Source organism: Rhodnius prolixus, unplaced genomic scaffold, assembly GCF_049639745.1.
Source record: "Rhodnius prolixus isolate KJV_2025 unplaced genomic scaffold, Rpr scaffold_10, whole genome shotgun sequence".
NCBI lineage: Eukaryota > Metazoa > Arthropoda > Insecta > Hemiptera > Reduviidae > Rhodnius > Rhodnius prolixus.
Genome location: NW_027411615.1, coordinates 11,027,973 through 11,050,945, shown reverse-complemented (window position 1 = coordinate 11,050,945; position 22,973 = coordinate 11,027,973). Strand labels below are relative to the sequence as shown.

Sequence of the window (22,973 nt, the reverse complement as noted above, 5' to 3'; positions counted from 1 at the left end):
AGAAACGTCTTGACAGACAATGCAGTGTGAGCCGGCGCGTTGTCTTGATAATGGAGAACCCATGACTTGTTCTTCCACAAATCGGGTCGTTTTTTCCTTAGTCTTTCACAGAGATAAGCAAGTACCTCACGGTAGTGATGTTGATTAATTATAATCGATATTTTCATCCGTTTTGGACGTGGAAGAACGACCTGGGCGGTCATCATCTCCGACGTCTTCTCGGCCATCTTGGAAACGTTTGAACCACTCAAAAACTCGTGCACGTGATTAACATTCATCGTCATAAACTTCTTTTAATAAAAGATAAGTTTCAGTAGCGGTTTTACCCAGTTTCATGTGAAATTTCACGACAATTCGTTGCTCCACTAAATGTGTAGTATCATGTTTTCGGCAAAACGAAACTAAAACCTCTTACACAAACGACGGTTCCGGTCAGACAGATTTCTCTACAATGCTGCAATGAGACGCTGCGATCGAAAGAGAAGGCTTTACGCTGCACAGCTGTCGGTCGTTAGGATTTGGCGCATGCATAGTTCTTCTGCAGCAGCATCAGTCTCGTTATTTAATAGCCACGCCTCGTATGTGAATGAAAATTAAATAATAAAAGTGTTGATTTGTGCGAAATTTAAATTCAAGTTTTTTAAAAAAAATATAATTAAAAGTTTGATATCTCCATCTGTACTAGAGGGTGGAAGGGACGACCCGAGCCAGAGTATTGGTCGATAAATAGGGAGGTTTGTACAATATTTGTGTATGTCTGTATGAAGTAGGGTGGATGTACAAGATAAGGGGTACTGTCCTTTAGAAGGGATGCTAGGTAGTGGGCGTCATGACAATGTCCTGTTCGCCAGACTGACATGGTACAGGATGACTGCAGAATACCATAGTTACATTAAAGCATCACACATTGCTTTTAGCCACGTAGCAACACAAACACCATCCACTCTTCTCTTCAAAAAGATTTCCATGGTTTCATAAAGGTCTCTTTATTTTAATTGCCCTGTTTATAATACAAGAAGTCCTGCTTCTTCTTTCTGCCAAATTTTATTAAAATATGGCGAAGATTTACCTAGTTATTAGTATTAATAGTTTTAGACGAGCTGAAATATGAATGAAATGTTGGGCAATTGCTGATCACCATTTAACCACTATCTTTTAATCACCCTTTATACTTAATATCTTAAAATTTAAGTTTTTGTCAAGGAGATAAAATGTTTGGTTTGATTCCCAGTCTTGGAATTGGATTTTATTAAAAATTTGAATTTGAGAAATTAATTTCAGAGTGATTCATAATATTTAACCCTCAACTGGTATCGTCGGGTCAAATTTGATCCGCGCGTTTTTCTTTTGTGTGGCATTTTGTAGGAATTAACTATAAACATCTCCCCTTCGCTGAATTCTCCTCTTTCATCCTCACCAACAATCGACCATACAAATCAGTCGTTCTTGAGCAGTGCGAGTAAATAAAATATAGGTTTTGGGTCAAATTTGACCCGACAAAACCACTTACGTTATAACTTTTTTCTTAAAATTTTTTTATTTTTATGTTTTGGAGTTTGTTTTCTGTTCTATTTTCTGATATTATTCTATAATAATAAATATTATGTAGTAAATATTACATAATATTTAATATTATTGCTGATAACTGGTTCTGTTCAGTTAAGCTGGTCCATGAACTAGGAAAGCTAAATTGTCTTACTCGGGGACATTACGATAAAAATAAAAAAGAAAACCCCTCTTATATAATTCCAAATAAAAAAAAACTACCGTCGGAACTTCACTGTTTGTTTTTACTGGCAACAAAACGGTGGTTTTTTGTACCAAAGCAAAACAAGTAGGTTATACTCGCATCATGATAATTCGGTACTTGCAGAATTATGGAAAAATAATAATTTTGTTTTCTTTAGGACTTTTCTTTTCTTGGAATGAACATCGAACTTTAAGAAAATAACGTTTTTCAGTAAATATTATTTTTTGTTTTTCTGTTTTTGTAACTTAAAAATAATGTTAAAAAAAATGCAACTTTTGTAATTTTTTAACTTTTTTTGTGTTTATCTAAAATCTTATGAAACAAATTTAACAAAATATTCATCATTTTCGTTTGCTAAATAAATTCTCTAAGAAAAACTAAATCGACTTTAATTATATCAATAACCTTTTAAAAGTAATTGTGCATTTAAAGTTTCGGGTCAAAGCTGACCCGACGATATCAGTTGAAGTTGAGATTTTGAGGATACCAGTTAAGGGTTAATCGTTAGATGGACATACATAGTATCCGTCTGAAACAAATATCTACCATCACTTCTTCCTCCTAATAAAATGATTTTAAATAAAATTGAGCTTTTTTATGCAAGCATGGAATAATTAAAAAAAAATAGAGCTTAAACTGACAATAAAAGCTCATTGTTAACTTCCGTTTAACTTCTTTCAAGGTTCTGCCTCTGCTATATAAAGGTAGAAAAACAAAGGCAATTTCCCTTAGCGGCGAGAGGTTGTAATATAAAGGTTATCCCTTAAGGGAATGATAGAACGGCAAGTCTGTGCAAAAAGAACTACTTCTTGTACAAAATAAAATTTACGTTTTTTTATGGGCAGTTAGTAACTAAATGGTCTACATCTCAGATTAATTCTACACTTATCGGAGAACAATTAACTTACATTTTACAATCACAGCTTATTGTAATTCTAATCATATGTTAATTTATCTTAAACTAATTGCGTAAGTAAAATTCTGTATTTCAATCATCTCTGAGTTAATTTCGTTTTTAAGTAATGTTGTTTTTATATTTCAATTATTGAATCCCTCAAGTCCATAGAAAACTATTTCATTTTCAGGAACTTTTTTTTTACGTTTATTTTTGCTACAACCACCGTGTTGGCGCTATAAGTAACAGTGATAACAGAACTATGAATTACAGAGGTGTACAAGTGGAGAAGTTACTCCAGAGGTAACATTCCCAAAACATTAGGCTATTAGTCGCTCTCTTCACTTGAGAGGAGATCACGAGGCCACACTGTCTCTTAAGGCATCTTGTACGGGTTATCAGAAAGAGTTCTTGAAGAAAGATTTTTGAGCTAGAGGATTTATATGAGATTGCTGGTTGAAGTGGAGTTTTCTGTATCTTGTTTTAGCAACTTGTGTGACAAAAGGAATGTTAAGGTCAGTGTGTATAGTCCAGGTTGGTGACATAAAAAGGAGCTGTAAGGGATCGAAGTTGAGTTATCAATGTTTTAATAGCAGTATTGTATTATGATTATTGTTGATGGTAATTGTAATAAAAGTTGTTTTCCAAAATAAGAAAAGTATTCATTGACATGGCGCCGTCGGTAGAATGTGTGTTTTGGTTAAACATAAATCATGATATTGAAAACTTCGTAAGGCAATGTACAGTCTGCAGGAAGTACCAAAAGGCAAATATTACAGAACCTTTACAAAGTCTGGAGATACCTCAGGGACCATGGGAGCTTATTGGTGTTGATTTATTTGCGTTCAACGAAAAATCATATTTATTAATAGTGGATTACTTTTCAAAATTCGTGGAAGTAAGCGTATTGAATTCATTAAGCAGTCAAGGAGTGATCAACTTATTGAAAACTGTCTTTGCACGTTTCGGTATCCCAAAAATTGTAAGGTCAGATGTTGGAAAACAATTTGATTCAAGAGAATTCAGAAGATTTGCTGAAGAATGGTGCTTTGAACACCGATGCTCTAGCCCGACCAATGCCCAGTCAAACGGAATGGTAGAAAGGCACATTCAAACAATAAAGAAAATGATGAAGAAGGCGAGCGAAGACAAAAAAGAGATTGAACTATGTCTATTAGAATATAGAAACACACCAATTAGTGAGGAATTACCGTCACCGGCAGAGATACTATTTGGACGTAATGTTAGGGGGCTTTTGCCCTACAATCCTATAAATAGGAACTTTGAAGGAATCAGAGAAGCTCTTAAGAAGAGGCATGAGATGCAGAAGGTTTACTATAACAGAGGGAAGAAGAAGTTACCAATGTTACAGGAGGGGGAAGAGGTGATGGTACAGAGGGAAGGAAGATGGGAGCCAGGCAAAGTAAAAGGAAACCATGGTGATAGGAAGAAATCTTACGATGTAAAGATGAATAAGGGAGGAGAACTATGGCGTAATAGACGATTCATAAGAAAGGTTAAAAGGCCAGAAAAATATAAAGACTACGATTGTTCTTAACTTTAAAGTAGCGAATTAAAAGAGGGAGCTGTAAGGGATCGAAGTTGAGTTATCAATGTTTTAGATAGGGGAACATATGTTTTAATAGCAGTATTGTATTATGATTATTGTTGATGGTAATTGTAATAAAAGTTGTTTTCTATAATAAGAAAAGTATTCATTGACAGGAGCGTTTACGATAGTTCGAAGTATTTTAGAATGAAGAGTTTGAATCCTTTGGAGATTGGAGCGTTTGGTTGAACCCCACAGCTCTATTCCATACGCGCAAATGGGATTCAAAATAGAAGTATAAATCAGTCTTTTGTTGTCCAGAGAGAGTTTTGATCTATCGTCTAAGAGTCTTTTAAGTAGTCGATAGCGTCTGTTCAGTTCTGTTCTTATAAGTCTAGTGTGAGGATTTTCAGGAACTAAAATACAAACATTCTCATAAAGTTCCTATTATACAATACAAATACTGTAGTAACTAAAGAAATCTTCTGCAGAAAACTAATAATTCTTCTTTGGACTATTACGGGCTGAACACTTCTGAGCATTCTCTGCTAACCGTTTACCCTCGTATGGTTAGAATGTTTGTAAGGATTAGAATAAAGCAAAAAAAGATAGACGTTATTACAAAAATATTAAGGACAGAGGATTTATTAAATTGTTTAAGCTATTTCACGATGTTCCCAAAACACTGGTAAGCGGTTCTTGATCGCAAACTAATGTTATCACGAAATTCAGATCCACTTTAAGTCAAGACTTATTAAATAAGATGCAAAAACGCTCCTAATAAAAACTTCGATTTAATTTACTATCAATTTCTAACTAAGAACTGGCTACTCAATAATTCAATGCGTAATTTTTTTTTTTTTTTTAAAGAAATTAGGAACCTTAGTTCTAGGGATCTGAGAAAATTAATGCAATCTTTAAAATTAACTTCAGATTTAAAAACTTTGAATAAAAAAATCTTCTCCCTTCATTAATTATTTATTGTTCTGATCATTTGTATTACTTATTCAAAAAATGCCTTTTTTATAATCAAATAAATAAAATAATCTCAACAATCTGTAATAAAATAAATTTTATGAAGGATTTAAAAATGGAAAAGGTTGAGTTGGCCTGTGAATTCTGACCAAGCCAGTAGATAGCAGCACTGTGATAAAAGTGATATGAAAAATTCATGTCTCACTGACTAGTATAACCCTTGCAAGTGCTAAAGTAAGGAGAAATCTGCTGAATTTTTGTCAAAACACATTAGCTTTTATTCCAGTAGAAACTAGCTACTCTAATATTCTAACACTTTTCCAACTCATACATTGCGTATAACTACTAAATTGCATGGAATCTTCAACTGTATTTACTTAGTTCTTTTGAATAAATGTACTTCCTAACTATGTGATATTACCATTAAAATTATTCATGTGATAAAAGTTTATATCATGATTTTTATCTTTCTTTCCCTTACTATGATATGTAAAAGAAGATATCAAGATGACTGGTGCAGATATTTAATTATGTTTAAAAATAAAGTCCTATTAAAACCTTATTTAAAAATACTATCTTGAGCAAAATATTCGAGAAACTTCTGTTTCCAAGCCTCCACGAAATTATGGAATCTCGAAATTATACCGGACCATCAGTTTGGTTTCAGAAGCTGCCACTCAACGATCGAGCAGGCCCATCGAGTTGTAGACACCATCGCTTCTTATAACAATACTGCACTGGAGTATTCCTCGATGTATCGCAAGCCTTTGACCGAGTCTGGCACGAAGGTCTACTGTGGAAACTCAAACGCATCCTTCCTAGCACTTATTACCTCATACTCAGCTCTTATCTCTCTGACAGATTCTTTCAAGTTCTTCAAGGCACTACTCACTCTTGCTGGTGTACCACAGGGAAGTGTCTTAGCTCCTCTTCTTTACACAATCTACACTGCCGACTTACCTTCTAACCTTAATACCTCTATTTACACCTTCGCTGACGACACTGCCATTCTCCCCACACACACTCTGACCCTATCCTCGCAGTACGCTCACTACAGTCCCACCTCAATAGAACCTTGGTTAGAAAACTGGCGTATAAAAATTAACCCAACTAAGTCTAAATACATAGTCTTCACACTCAAACGACAAACTCCACCACCTCTCTTCTTACATCATACACCTATCCCACCAGCCGACCATGTGCGGTACCTTGGAATGTACCTAGACAAGAGACTTAAACGTACCGAACTAAATAAACGATACAAACTTCTAGCCAGACTACTCGACAAACGCTCAAAACTCTCACTACAGAACAAACGACCACTCTATACAGCTCTTCTCATACCAATATGGACTTACGGACTCGAACTTTATGGAACAGCTAAAAAATCAAACATCAATACACTGCAAACACTCCAATCCAAAATACTCCGCCTCATAGTAGACGCTCCATTCTATGTTAGCAACCACAAAGTACATACAGATCTCCAAATTCCACTCATCTCCGAACTTGCCAAAATTCGATATAAAAATTTTCATCAAAAACTCTTATTTCATCCCAACCCTTTAGCTGCAAACTTGTCTTCAACTACGCTACCCAACTCCAATCCTCGAAGACGGCTGAGGCGCCGTTGGCCCCGTGACCAACTGGGCGTCATTCACGTCTGCCACGTTACTATATACATTTATCGCATTTACTTATTGTACCCTGTAGGTACAGGTGTAAATTTCATTAAAAGGATAAATAAAATAAAAAATTAAAATTAAAAAAAAAAAAAAAAAAATGGTTGATATGACAACGTTCAGACAAAGAAGAAGCCCTACATAAAATTTTAAATTGGTCTCCTAAACATGCCAAGAATAAATTATAAAAATAAAAACAACATTTAATAAATAAGAATCTAAAAGACAATCACTTGCTTATTGTTTTTAATACTAAATCCAGTTGTACTGCTAGAAGGCCGAGGAAGCGCACAAAAGGTAGAGAAAAAGTTGTTTAAAACATAAAAGGAAATTTCTCTGTATCCTGTTTTCTTGGACAAAACACTGGACAGATGGATGATCAGATTGTACCATAGTCTAGCAAAGCAAGAGTTATATTACTGAAAATATTTGTGACCGTGATGTCACCGCCCATTGAGGGAGAGGAGGTAAATCTTAAACAAGATTTGTAGCAATCCAGATTGGCTTCCTCGTCCTTTCCTCCTCCAAGGCACAAAGTCCAGGAAAAACATACTTTTTTTTTCTCTTTCTCTTTCTCTTCTTTCTGTTCCATCCTGCTGTAGTAAACTTTGTACGCTGCTACAAAGGATTTAGTGGCGTAGAATGGGGTTGAGGTTTTTCTTTCATCTTTGCTTGATGCTGCTCATCAGAGTTTTACCAACCGTAAAGTTAGGTTCACGTTCATCTTTTATAAATACGAGATATAGAGAAAAATTATTTATGTTAACTAACCAAGTATATCACATATGAGTATGTGACGTAACAGTGTGAACACCTAGCAGGTTAAACTCTAAATTGCATTTTACTTTTCATAATATCTTGAGACTTATTTTTTTAAGTGAATTCCAAAAGCCTGGAACTGAAGCTGTTACTCTAAGTTAGCTTCCTTCTTTTTCAGGAATAATTTTCGAAGGAGTTAATTTTTTTCTTACTCTATGCTGACGATGTAATAATACTACAGAAGATCTACAGCGCTCAGTGTATAAACTACATCAATTTGGTAGAGAGTATAATTTAAATATATCAGTCATAAAGACAAAGGTTATGGCCCACCTTGGAAAGCACCCACTTCATTCTAAAATGGTTATAGATGATAAGCCACTGGAACAGGTCTCGTATTTCAGATATTTGGGTTGTTAGGTTAGCTTTCATCCTGATAACGATGTACAAAATAAAATAAGTAAATTTCAAGCTATCTGTAGTGCAATAAACAGATAACTTAAAAATAAAACGAGACCGGAGACAAAACTAAAATTTTATAAAACTATGGCTGTGCCTCTGCTCACTTATGGAAGCGAATCTTGGGTTACCACAGCTAAAGATAAAAGTTACCTACAAAGTGCAGAGATCAGATTCCTCAGAAGAGTTAAGGGTTGCACAAAAAGAGAGAGGATACGGAAAGTTGACATACGAGGGGGTACCCAAAAATAACCGGAATTGCGTTGCCGCGCATGGAGCTTATGTAGTACGCATTTCTGCCGCTAGACGTGTATAGCGCAATTCCTTGCCAGTTCAGTCCTGCCTGACTTGTTCTGTTCATCTGCAGTGATTGTTTTTACCAGCGCTGTTTTGTTCTTTTTTCGTTTTTTATGATGGCAAGTTTAAGTGAACAACGTGCAGCTCTGAAATTTTGTTTTCTACTCGGCAAAAATGCTGCTGAAAGTGTTTTAATGTTGAAAACAGCTTACAAAGATGACGCTATGGGAAAAACTCAAGTATACGAGTGGTTTACTCGGTTTAAAAATGGCGACATGTCGATTGATGACAAACCTCGTTCTGGACGTCCATCAATTGCCCGAATCGACGAAAATGTTGAAAAAATTCGAGAGCTGGTGTTCACAGACCGTCGACAGACAATTGATCAACTGTCAGAGAGTAGTGGGTTATCTTGGAGCTCGGTTCAGCGAATTTTAACGGAAGATTTGGGGATGAAAAGGGTTGCTGCCAAGTTTGTTCCTCGAGTTCTGACTGACAATCAAAAAGAACATCGAGTTGAAACATGTCGTGCTTTGAAACAACAGCTTGAAACTGATCCAGACTTTCTGTCAAAGGTCATTACTGGTGATGAGTCATGGTGCTATGGTTATGACCCAGAAACAAAGCAACAGTCGAGCCAATGGAAGACGTCATCTTCACCCCGACCAAAAAAATGTCGTCAAGTCAAGTCAAACATCAAAACAATGCTGATTTGCTTTTTTGATGCCAAAGGCGTAGTCCATTCAGAGTTTGTCCCCCCAGGTCAGACCGTCAATCAAACCTTGTATTTGGAAGTTTTGAAAAGATTGCGCAATAGTGTTCGCCAAAAAAGACCCGATTTGTGGCAAACAGGAGACTGGTTCTTCCACTACGACAATGCACCTGCACACACAGCCACCTCTGTTACACAGTTTTTGGCTAAAAATGGCATGGTTCCGCTGCCCCACGCACCTTACTCGCCTGACCTGGCTCCGTGCGACTTTTTCTTATTTCCACGCATGAAAAAGGGCATGAAAGGTCACCGATTTGACAACATTGAAGAGGTCAAGAAAAAAACGAAGAAGGAGCTGTCAGCCATTTCTAAAGATGACTACAAAAAATGTTTCGAACAGTGGAAGCACCGGTGGGACAAATGTATTAGTTGTAATGGAGAGTATTTTGAAGGGGATAAGGTTGTTCTGTAAAAAATTTGTAAATAAATAGCTTTTAAAAAATAATTCCGGTTTTTTTTGGGTACCCCCTCGTACGGAAGGAATTGGATATATATAATATCAACGAATTTATAGAAGAAATTAGAGATAGATGGAGGGAGCATCTTAACCCTATGTCAACTATAAGAGTGCCGGTAATGGTCAATAAATACTGACCTAGAGGACAACGTAGTGTAGGACGACCATTGAAAAGATGGAGATGAAAACAAAACAAAAAAATAATAAAATAAATAAATAGTGAAGTCGGAACAGGCATGTCCTAATCCATGAAGTGAAAAAGAAGAAGTTAATTTCGTGCGGGAGTTTGAATGGCTTCTCTCTTGTTTGCAGTTTAAGTTTAATACACGATCCCATTATCAGTATAACATTAATATGTAACTAATATACAAAATTTGAAGAAAATCAGTGAACCGAAAATGCTACATAATTTGCTGAAACTATTCGTCACCACATTCTGACCAAAATAAAAGTAAATAAAAAAAGTATTTGGTACTAATCTGCTCGCAAATACACTTGACAGGTGTAACAAAGCAGAATGTTGAAGCAATCAACGAGGCTGTGGCGTTGATAGAAATTCTAGTAGCCAAAACCAGTTTTCTGAAAATGGTTGCTAATAAGATTTAACACCTGGTCCGTCGCTCATTAATTAGAGATGAAAAAAATCTCTACAATTTTAGGCGACATATTGTCAATGCAATCAAGCAGTTAGATAGTCACTATAAATTATTATTACTTTATTTTATGCGAATGGAATATTAAATTAGATAATTATAAATTTGATTACAGAAATTTTCTTTTATATTTAAATGTTTATTTTAAAGAAACGCAGAAAATTAAAAATCTTTAAAGATTGCCCAGAATTAAAGTGACAATTCTACGGAGTGTCAAGATTTTTTTTTTATAGATGGATTATAAGTTCTGGGGGTACCCCGTATCTTGTGTCCAGTCAGAAGGCTTTCAGACAGTAAGGGGCTAAGTTCAAGACCTTAACAAGAAGACGGAAGAATGGAATTCCCAAAGTTATCAAGTAAAGAGTCACTGGTAAATCTTAAAAGGATTATGGCCTGGAGTTGTTGCTTTTCTTTTAAAATAGCCTTCAAGAGTACGATTCAAAGGTTGCTCTCAAAAAGAAAATATGGTGAAAACTAGACTTTCTTGGGGGAGAGGCGGTGATATAAGCATCAATTATTTATTTGTAGCCGTTGTCCATCCTAATTTCTAAATTAAGTGTCAGTAACTTGCATTAACCTAAAGATGGAGTGGTCAGTGATCAGGCTAGCTGGTGCACTTAGTCCTCTTCCGGAACAGATTGCTGCCGATGTAACTTAAGAGAGCATCGTTTCCACCCTGAACAGAGTCTGGATAGTTTGCTTCAGAGAGACAGAACAGTTTCCCATTGTTTATTAATTGAGACATAAATTGAATAGTTAGAGAATCTCTTTAGAATCTAATCTATAATGCCATAAATTTGAATTACATTAACAAAATTCATCTTTTAACTAAATATAACAAGTGTTGTTGTGATATTCAATGGCAGAGTTTAATATTAAACGGATGTTTAATTGATCAATTTCTCTCATATTTATAATATAATAACACCACACATGGTATTAATATTTTGTTATTCAGAGATTTGTTAATAATATGCAAATTATGAAACTTCTACATGCTTTAACATATTGTCTATGTTCACATTTTATGGAACAGAGAGATATATATCGTGTCAGTTCAAACGTTTTTTGTCCTAGGGTTAATTTCTTTGTTTTATTAAAATAAACTAATTTTAATAGTACTTAGTATTAATCCCAAAGGAAGGGATTGGCTAAGTGGGCGGCGTACTGCATTCCAAAACTTTTATAGTAGGGAAAACGCTTTTCCGATGAAGATGAAAAGAAAATCGAAGTGGATATCTGGCTAAAAGGCGGGACAGATGACTTCACAGGTGAAGAATGAGGAACTTGTTTCACGGTTGACAAAATGTAATGATGAATAATGCGATACTTATACTTTATATTTCGATAATTATTGTATATAATGTGAATTGAATGATTAATAAATAAATATCAATAATTTTTTTCATTTTTAGTCAAGTATAGGTACTAGTTTATAAGGACGTTTACATTAATAAGAATGGCGGGGGAGCTAAAAAATAAGTTGGCACGAAAAAGGAAGTTAGGTTCATTCAGTGAAAGTACGAGATAAGATGGTTTCCTGTAAAGGAAGAGTTAAATGCAACGGTTACAAGAACTGAACGTGATATGTCATAGTAGACGAGGATCAGAAGCGTGTATCAAATCTGATCCATCAGTTTGATTTCTTGTACATCTCTCATCTAATGCATTAGTGCAAGCCTTGTTCAAGCAAGGTTATCTTTTTATGTTTATAATTTCTAATTATAGCTTTGAAAACTGAACATAACCTTGCCTGAATTCTCACAAAAGTTTCTGTTGCTAAAAATCCTCAATTTCTTGAGATGTTTCCATCAAGTTCGTTTTTGAGGGATTTCCATTAAACTAGGAATTTTTACTATTTCATTTCTTCCTTTTCCATAACATATAGGCCTGTAAATTCTAAATGAAATGGTACATTTAGGGTTGCCAACTCTATAAAGTTCCAAAAAAGGACAACCAAAAAATATTAGGTACATTCAGAGCCGTCAATAGGATTTTGGGGCCCAGGGATATACAGGGTGTTCAGCATAAGACTACCGTTACTTCGGGAGGCGATTCTGGGCATCATTTACAACAAAAAATTCCATATAAACTATGGCTCGATTCGGCTCCGTTTTATAGGTATTTTTAATTTTATGTTTTTTCTAGGTATCACTACTACTTTTTAGCAAACATTTGTCTATATTTCTCAAACTATTAAAGCTACAGCAATTTCAATAATCTCATTAGAAAGAAAGTTAAATTTCCTTTTAAGTAAGCTAATTTATATTCCAAAATAATAATATTAAGTATTTCACTTTGTGGCCCAAACATAAGAAATAGCAAGTTTCTATTTTTTTCCAAAAACTTTGACTTCATTTTTCTCAAAAACATTTTATATGAAAAAACCGTGCACTACTCATGAAAAACATCTAGATACAATCACCTTTCGAAAGATATACAATGCATAGGGGTTATTTTAAAAATTGATGCAGAAATCTGTGATTAATTGCAAACAAGTAGGCTTCAAAACAGCGTCGGAATATGAAAGGAATTCACCTACCATTAGAATCAGAATCATCAAATCCAGTACCATTTTTTGCATTTTGTTCATCGTTACATCAATAACCTGTTGACCTATTCAGTTCAGTTAGAACAGAAAAACAACACGCCAAATGAAGAAGTCACGGAAGTCAGAACTTAAATCAATGCACAAACCCACACAGCATTTTATAAAGAATTATTTTTGACTCTGGCAACATCAAACTGATAATTCCAGTGAAAACCTTATTTTGCAAAATTTGGCATGTTCGCTTCACTTTTATTCCACATTTCAATAAAATTTAAGAGAAAGACTTAGTAACATTAAATTGATTATGAAATTCTAACAAATTATTTCTATAACTATTGCAATCCCAGCAGAGCAAGAACCACACTAAACATGCATTTTTATTAAAACTGTCCGGTAGGACAGTTGTATAAGGGTTGACCATCAAAAACTGCACGAAAAAGTGTAACGTTGAAAAACACCCAACTTTGACAATTTTTTTCTATTTTTCTATAAAAGATAAAATTCCCAAATTTTCTTTATAATATAGGGCAAATCCTCCTTTATAACTGTAATTTTTTTGCAACCACCCAGATCTAATAGGTTTCGAGAAAAAAGTTGCCGAAAATGAGCAAAAACGGCTTTTTCAAAAAATGTTCTTGTTCTTGTTCTTCTTCTTCTTCTTGTTGTTGTTGTTGTTGTTGTTCTTGTTACCTTTTTTGTAAACAACGTAGCGCCTAAACGCGTGAACCGATTTTCATGAATGAGGTGTCGTTCGATTCGGAATTTTATGTAGATGTGCCTTTTGGGGGTCTCGGCCCTGTACATCGAATGGGAGAGGAGTTAGCCCCCTTTATGTAAGGCCCCCTCCAAAATTATTATTACTAATTACTCTGTAAATCTTGGCCCGATTTTGATAAAATTTGGTAGGATGATAGGGTTAGGGCTCCCCTACGTAACAATAAAGCGACGATCTGCTCTTACACTTGTTAAGGGGAAGTATAGCAATCGTTTCAAATTATCGACACGTGAACCGATTTTCATGAATGAAGTGTCATTCGAATCGAAATTTTGTACAGATTTGCACTTTAAAAGTCTCGACGCCGTGCCTCATAAGGAGGGGAGTTTGCCCCACCCAAATAAGGCCCTTTCTAAAACTATTATTACCAATATTTCTACAAAGCTTAGTCCGATTTTGATAAAATTTAGCACGAAGAAGTGATTAAAGCTCCTCTACGTGGCTGTGAGGTGCCATCATGCTCTTACACCTACTAAGAGGAAGTACTGCGATCGTTAAAATTATCAATGAGTGAACCGATTTACATCAATGAATTGTCGTTCGATTCAAAATCTTTGCCTTTTAGGGAGAAGTACTGTAATCACAGTTTATTTTTCTTGCTCTTCTTAAAAGGAAGTACTGAAATCGCAGTTTAATTTTGCTATTTACGTACAAATACCTTCCTATTTTATTCAAAACGCTTTCTCAAAAAAATGGTTATTGAGGATGGTTTGGGGACCGCAACTATAATCATTCTTTAAAAAGATCTCTCCAGTGGTAGTTACGGTTCCGATTTAACACCTTATCAGGTTATAATGATAGAATAGCTTATTCCAAATTTTAAAAAATCTGTAAAGCAGACGTAACTTTGCAAATAGACAAAAAGGAAAATCTATCCAAAAGGTACAAAAATCTCCTTAACAAAAACTTACAGTTTTAAAAGTTAAGTATAAGGGTTGATTAAACGCCAAAAGGTACACAAATCAGCAGTTCCCAACATTTCATTAATACTTCATTGATATAATTTAAGTAATTTTACTGCATTAACTTTTCCTTCACATTTTTTAGAATTTATTAGATGTCACAGACCCTTATGCTGGCCAGTTCATTCATAATATTTTTTTATTATAATTATGATAAAATGAGTGATGAATTATTCTGAGTAGTCACATATACATGCATGTTAAAGTAGAAAAAAACAAAGTTAGAGTCGGCCACTTTTTAAATTTCAATCACGGAGGATTCAAAACAATATTTCAGTCTTAAATTCGTCTTACCGAAATATTCGTGAGCACAAATAACATACAGTTAATAACAAGTAGATTATTCAACAATATTTACTCATTTCTCAATTGTAATTTAATTTAGTCCCCCTAATTTTACTTATGGTAAAATACTGGAATAATTAGCTGTCCTAAAAATATGCATATCTTTATTTTCTTTATTTTATATTACATATATATAACATTGTGGGAAGAACACCTAGATTGAGAATGTAATTGAAGAAAACTATATTATTTGCGATAAAGCCAGATTATTTATTACTTATTATTACAAACGTTTGACTACAACATAAAATAACAATTACTTTAATCGAAGAATGAACTTAAACCAATGATTTTTATTTAAAAATAAAAATAAATGCATAAAATCATTGATGTAAAAAAAGTTTATGAATTTTTTAGCCTCTTATTTTTTTTATATTTTTTATAACGTTTTCTTTTTCACCTGTGATTAATAGTTTGATTATTATAGATAAATAGATATTACAGTCAATCTAAGTTAAATGGTGTGCTACTTGAGTAAATATTTTGTAGACGAAAATGGCCAGCATAAGGGTCTGTGACATCTAATAAATTCTAAAAAATGTGAAGGAAAAGTTAATGCAGTAAAATTACTTAAATTATATCAATGAAGTATTAATGAAATGTTGGGAACTGCTGATTTGTGTACCTTTTGGCGTTTAATCAACCCTTATACTTAACTTTTAAAACTGTAAGTTTTTGTTAAGGAGTAGAAAGATAGTTTTTCATGAGTAAAATGCAGAAATTTATTGTATGAAAATCACAGTAGACTTGTAGCAAATGTACTTCAATAAATTGACCAACTTTGACGAAAAGCTCACGACCTAAAATAGAATTTGAACTTTTTGCATTATTAATCTGTTTTTCAATTTTCCAGGACCCAGAAACACAAAAATTTTATTTTTAAAATTCACTTCGAAGACAGAAGATCTGGATAAATGTATTTCGTTAAAATTTCAAAATTAAAAATCTGTCTAAAACCAGTAATTCTGTCCTTTACAGGGACAGGTGATAGTAAAAAACAGAAAAACAACTTCTTACTTTTGTTAAAACTGAAATTATGAAAATTTAGGAGCAATTTAATCTCCTTCAACTGCTGAAAATGGACGAAATTAATAAGGAGGAATATTTAGGTAAAAATTAAGTTTTTTTTATCTTAGGTACAATACAGTAAGAGCTATAAATAATAAACCATTATTTGTAAAGAGGTGCAGGACACAACAGCTATAAAGAATGGTGGAAGGGGTTGGAAGAGGGGCGCTACCAATCTTCTCGATGGTCCTCTGGTTAGAACAACACTTGACGCTCTTGATTTAGTGCCCGCCATCAGGACGTTTATCTACCAGCAGAAGATAAGACCTTACTACAGAATTATTATACGTAACCTTCTTGGCTCAGGAGTGTTATCTGCCTCTACTAGGAGCAGGTAGGCAGTTGGGTTCAATTTAATTTCTCTAATGAGCGACATTATTTTTGTGATTCAGAAACTATATTATTGGACAGGTTAAACGATACCTTAAACAGGAATTTCTTCTCCTCTGTTTCTGGGCCCAATCTTCCGCAGATATATGGAGCACTACCTAACAAGTTTAGAGAAATGGTTTCGTGGTGGACGTATAGAAATAAACTAAGCAGGTTACTTTAACATTTAACGAGAAATAACAATTTCTTCTTTAGATTTTAACGATACTCCTTTTGCAGCCTCTGATGGCTATAGAATAACATATTTCTAGCAATGAGAATCCTTAACTTAAGCAATAAGAGGCAATCAAACGAACATGTCATCTTGAAAGACTATAAGACAATAGATCAAGACTATCACTAGAAAACAAATGACTCTAACAAAATAACTTAAACCATATGAACGGATTCGAACTATGAGGTTCAACCAAGCGCTCCTCCCAAACCTTACAGACAAATATCCTTAGTGGAATCGACAATGCTTCTTTTTACGTCTTCAACAGAACCAGAACAGAAGCAATCCTCAATCTGTTTCAAGTAAATACTGTTATTCCGTTACTTCGTCACCTATCTTCTCAAACAATCCTTAATTTTGGTAATTTTCTAGAATGAATACAGATACACTACATAAAATTAGATGGTTAAAGCTAATTATATCTCTCATGCGGAGTGGTTCCACTGGGTAGTTTCTTTCCACATTAATTATTAATATTGTACAGAATAATTGTAATAATTAAATAAATTACAAAAAATAAATAAAAAAGAATTCTAACTATCACTTACCGGCTGACTTTTACTCAAATATTTAGAGCTCTGATTTCATGGTAACCTGAAACAATTTCAAGTAATCAATATCAATTTAAGCATCTAAAACTTTGAAATATATTTGTATTTGCGATTTTTCTTTTTAATCTAAATGAAATTTGGAAAAAAGGAGGGTAAATAGGTCTTAACGCGAATGAAATCGCTATTGAAAACTGATTTTATGGTAAGTGAATATTGTGTAGTCAACAATCTGAGTAAGTCCATGCGTAATATTTAAAGATTTTATTGTGTTAGTTTATTTAAAAGTTTATTGTGAGAGTTTAGGATATATCAATCCAAAATTTAGGACATCTTGTTTACTAGACTGGCGCTTTATTGTCATGTCTGCTCTTCAGTGTTCAGCCACGTTTACTCTTAATATAAAAGTACAATTATGCGAAGGAGGCCATTCAGGCATAGCTTGCTTGATCTTTAAGGACTCCAAGCTGTCCTAAAAGAAATAAAAATGCAAAAAAAAAATACTGCAATAATTAGGGAAATTGAAGCTGACTCAGAGATTGCAATAATCTAAACCAAGGTTTAAATTCAAATTATTGAAACGAATTCCCTTATTATTGTAAGCAGTAGATAGATTCTTGATAGAACTTGATGGAAGGTTTCAAAGGATGATTTTATAGGACTTGAAGTCTGTTTGCGGCTTCTAGCTTGGATGAACCATGCCCGGCTGCGGATTGTGAACAAACCTAATTCACCAGTAATTTTCCTGGAACCATTTTTAAGGAGCCATTTATCCTGCTGGTGATCGCAATGTTAAACTTACGGGATCTAGATCGTACTGGATGATACGACGTACCAGACTCCCATCATGCACAGTCTTGTGGAAACGAAGTGACTCCCTTCATAAATTTCAAAAAAGTGCGGCATAGTGTGAATAAAATTCGTGATTAGTGGTGCAAAAAGACCTGCGAAGCTAATATGAATTGTGGTACTGGGTTCGATTCCCAAAAAATGGTACGAGGAAAAATTTGTTGCCCGTCATCTCTATTTTCATAATATGTAACTTGATTTTGGATTCCTGCCCACATACGCGGCGACCAAAAGTAAGGGTTGGCAGTTGACCCCCATTTTCATACACACAGTTTTAAAGAGTATAAAAAATTATGAAAGAAACCGTAAACCGCAATTCGATATCTTCAAAATTAAAGGTGCTAGGCTATTTCAAAATCTGGTATTTATTAATCATATTTCAATTTTTTAACTTGTTATCAAATAGGAAGAAGAGCACGCGATAGGTCATTTTTATGTATTTTTTCATCCCCTTTCTACTAAAAATATTGCCAAGGCAGTAAAGCTAGTATTTTTGTTAATATCGGGAAACAAGTCGTTTACCGAGTGATTTTTCTAATGTTTCTTTTCTAAGCTTTAGTTGTTCTCAAGCATACACAAAATGGTTAAAAAAATAATTTTACTTCTGTTACAAACAAGAAGGTTTAATAATTATTTGGTAATTTTGGGAGAGTTGCGTTTAATTACCAAAAAAATTGGAAACCTCATGCCACATATTTAAGTGATCAATATCTTTCGTGCAAAGGATCAAACTTATGCCTTAATTTATCAAATAATGCAGTTTACTCAACTTGTGAAGCATGTACTGTGCCTTCAAAGGTGCATTTGAGCACGTCTTAAAGTGAACACCCTGTATATTTTCCTAAATATTCTTCTTAATAAATTACGTTTTGCTAATAATGTTAAATTAAAAGAACTTTAATTGCTGCCATTTTGCAGTATTTCACTACAATCAATGATCTCCAATACAAATCTGGAGGTCTAAAAAACAAACAATCAAACCAAATTGTAAGAATGGACAGCGTTTTTTATGTGGTCTACACTCGAGTCTGATAATCCTTCTTGAAGCCCTAAAATCCTTTCTTCGGAGATTACATTTCTTCGGAGAGTACATTCACCTCCACCATGTCCGATATTGACTATGATTTCCTGGAGAGGGGGTATGGAGCTAACGAGCTACTTACTCCATGTGGGCACCCTGTTCTTCAGAGGTTCCGCTTTCAAAATAAGTCACCCCAGTGGGGCGCCACGGTAGCCGAGCGGTTAGAGGCGAGACCAGTAAAGCTAATATGTATAGTGATACTGGGTTTGATTCCCAGTCTTAGGCCTTGGATTTTATTTAATGGTTAATAAAAGAAATTTATAGTAAAGTATGTTTGCTAGTCGCCTCCGTCCAAGACACCTAATTGGTAGTTGGACTTTAAGCTCCGCCTGAAAAAATAGGCGATTACTTTACTTTTACTTTAATTAGTATTTCTCCAGTCAAATTTCAGGCCCAAATTTTCAGTGATAACTTAATTTAACTTATCCTGGATATTTTGAAATAGAAAGGAATTTTATGAGGCCCAGAAAACTTTTTTTTACTTTTTGTATCTTTAAACAAAATAATATCCTACTTTCACGAATTAATATAAATTTTTAAAAAAATAAATAAATATGCATACAGTTTTTATCAATTAATAGATCTTTATTTAATTTAAGCGGACAGATGGGAGCAACTTATTAAGTTAAAGCGAATGATTAACAACGTGCGATATTAAGATAAGCACAAATGTGTTTATTTGGTAATAATTAACGAACAAGTTGAGTTGCTAAAACGTTAATAACGGGTTTTCATCGAATGTTGCATAATTTATTTTTCATATAAAGATTATTTTATTTTAGTATAATTGCTATATATATAAATCATTTTGATTAAAAGAAACGGGTCGAGTTTTTTTTTAATACAGTTGAATTTAATTTACCTTATAACTGAAAAAGAAGTTTAGAAGGCTTTCAAATAATTAGGAGATCCATAATTTTGTAACAAAAGGTGTGTAGATTGTACTTCCCATTACGAAATACATAAGAAATCTGTCTTATAAATTTTAGAATAATAATTTATTTAATTCTATCCTCCACATTTGTATAAATGGCGCACGAATTCCTTAGTAAAGATTACTATTATAAAAGTATCCACTTCTTTTGACATAATTTATGCAAATAAGGTAGTCTTAACAGCGTGAAGAATGTTTATCCTTACTTTAAAAAGGACGCGAAACCCGTTATAGAAAGGACGATCCTCCCGAATCAACAGAATCCTGTTAAATAGAATCTTTTAGAAAATGGAGAAGTTATTATCTAAGTTCTAAAATTATGTTTGTATTTTTTATGGTTTAAATAGGAAAATGTCTTCTTCACTATTTACCAATAGTAACCTAAGTTGTTTTTTAAAGTACAAAAGTTAAAACCTTTCAAGAGGTTTCGCTTAAACGTCTAACAATTTGGTTTATTAGGTGTATAACACACTTAACAGTCTCTTATTGTCTTTTAAGAAGTTTTATTGCATAAATTATTTTCAATATAACATAATTGTAGATTTACTGTTAAACAAACATTAACGTTTTGGCCTCAATGTTGAGTAATTTTCGCCTTTTTTAGCCATTCCCGATTCTTTAGAAATTATTACATTAAATAATTATTATATTAGATACAGAAAGTGGCATTAAAGTCAAATTTTTCTTGGATTTCTAAGGTCGATATTACGGTTTCTTTAAGAGGCTAATGTTTAATTTTAAGAAGTTTTTCAGTTTTAATTTTTATAAAGTGGATACTGCGAAAGTTTGAGGTGTATTGAGTGCATTTGATGGCAAAGCTTAAGTTTAGTTTTCCGTTTCCATCAAATCCAAGAAAACGAACTCATGTACCTGATTTCTTTAAAAATTAAGGCAGCTACAGACATACTAAAATGAGCCCATTTTTAGAAAAACACATTTTCGTAATCAAGGGAACTAAATCAAATAATTACAGTAAAAAACACAAAATAGAAAATTGCCTTCTTTTCCTAGTAGGGCCAAAGAAAACTTCGAAAGTTTGAAAAGGACATTTTGGAGGATATAAATAGAAGAGGACGGAAAGAGATAAAATGAAAACTTGCGAAAGCCAATTATAGAAAGTAGAAAAATGAAGCGTCGTGCCGCAGGTGGACTGTGGTCATCCTTGTTAATGTCAGACAACCTCAAACAGTCCTGACACCTGCTGCTCCTTATTGTACTGTTAGCCAAATATTTCTGGTCTTATAGTTAACCAATATTGATCGACAAAATATATTTTAGATAAAGTTTATTACTGTACTTTGATGAGGATTAATGTGACCATAGTCAAGGCTAGTTCAACTAAAAATGGCTCGCTATGCCCAGTCAAACAACTCATAGAGCCATTAAAAAAATTAAATAACAAATAATAATAATAATACGATGAACTCAAATTTAACTTTTATTACCAATGCTGTTAAAGAAAATTTTCAGTTAATGTGATTAATAAATGATGATAGTAAAAAATATGAATTTTCTTTGCCGTAGATTGAACCAACTACTAAATGACCAACAGCTGTTTTCGTCTTCTATTTTTAACTTTCATATTCGAAATGAAGGCTACCCTTTATCTTAGCCCTGGTCATAAAAGCAGATAACAGAAACAGAAAAAGTAGAAATCTTGACGAACTGGAAGCCAATTCGGTGTTTTTCCCTTATATTTTACCATTCATTCTCCAAATCAAGGCTACCCTTTATGTTTATTTTAGCCCTGGCCACAAAAGCAGTTGTCTGAAATAGAAAAATTGGAAATCTTGACGAACTAGAAGCCAATTCGGTGTTTTTCCCTTGTATTTTGCCTTTCATATTCTAAATAAAGGCTGCCATTTATGTATATCTTAGCCCTGGCCATAAAAGCAGGGGACTGAGAAAGAAAAAGTAGAAATCTAGACGAATTATAAATTAGAATAGAATTGAATAGAAAAGAAATTTATTATTCTGGGACAATTGTCCCCTAAGAATAAACACAGGTACAAATAGAGGCCTTAATAATTTGGCCTATGATTGAAAGAAAATAAATAAATAAATAAGTATTTACAAAAAGTGAAAATCAAAATAACAGCAGAAATTAAGGAAATAAATTAAAACAATTAGAATTTCGGAGGAAGCTGAATAGAAAGAAGATAACTGAATAGACGGGATTTAAAGATAGATAGGGTAGGAGCATGGCGGACAGATGATGGTAAGGAGTTCCAGAGAGAGGTAGCATGAATTAGGAAGGATTTGTCAAAGGATGAGGTACGGTGAGAGGGAATATGGAGATCGGATGAGCGAGATCTGGTATTATGGGAATGTATCGAGGATTTAAACTTAAGGAGTTGAAAAATATAGGAAGGCCTTTGAGACTGGATGACTTGAAAAAGGAAAGAAGCCAAAAAATATTGGCGGCGATAGACAGGAAAAAGCCACTTCAACTCATCGTAGCCGTGCGAAATGCGAGAGTCTCTGGAAATGCTGAAAATAAATCTTATGAAGCAGCTCATGAGGCGCTTGAGCTTAGCTTCAATATCACCGCCATACACTAAACAACCATAGTCGAAATGGGGGAATATAAGAGAGGAGACTAGGAGTTGCCGATCCGTTTTAATTTTCTTTCTGTAATAACAAAGAAGTTTATTTTGTTTTGTGGGATTTTGAATAATCATTTAAAGATTATAAAAAATTATTTCAGATCTACTATTATCATTATTATTATTTTTTATGATTTAAGGCGCGTCAACATCTAAGGTTATTGGCGCCCGTAGCTTTTTTCAGTGCACTGTCGGCCTCCGGACAGTGTTCTCTCGTTACAGACAACACTGTCCATCACCGGACAGTGAGCTGTAAGAAGCTCCTAGGAAGAGAAAATCTAAGGTTTAGCAGCTGGATTCGAACCCGGGACCTCCGCGTGGGAGTCCAGTATGCTAACCACATATCTAATCCCTTCTCTATTATCATTATTATTATTATCATTATTATTATTATTATTTTTT

The 22,973-nt window shown here is 33.9% G+C and overlaps 1 protein-coding gene across 5 annotated transcripts in view; it reads right to left on the bottom strand.

Moving 5' to 3' along the window:
* Nucleotides 1-22,973, bottom strand: part of LOC141456979 (uncharacterized) — a 300,169-nt gene that overhangs the window by 78,999 nt on the left and 198,197 nt on the right. For all 5 annotated transcript variants that reach the window (XM_074133421.1, XM_074133425.1, XM_074133426.1 and 2 more), the window contains one exon: nt 17,102-17,147. The gene's annotated coding sequence lies outside the window, so the exon portion shown is untranslated. The remainder of the gene's footprint in view (nt 1-17,101; nt 17,148-22,973) is intronic.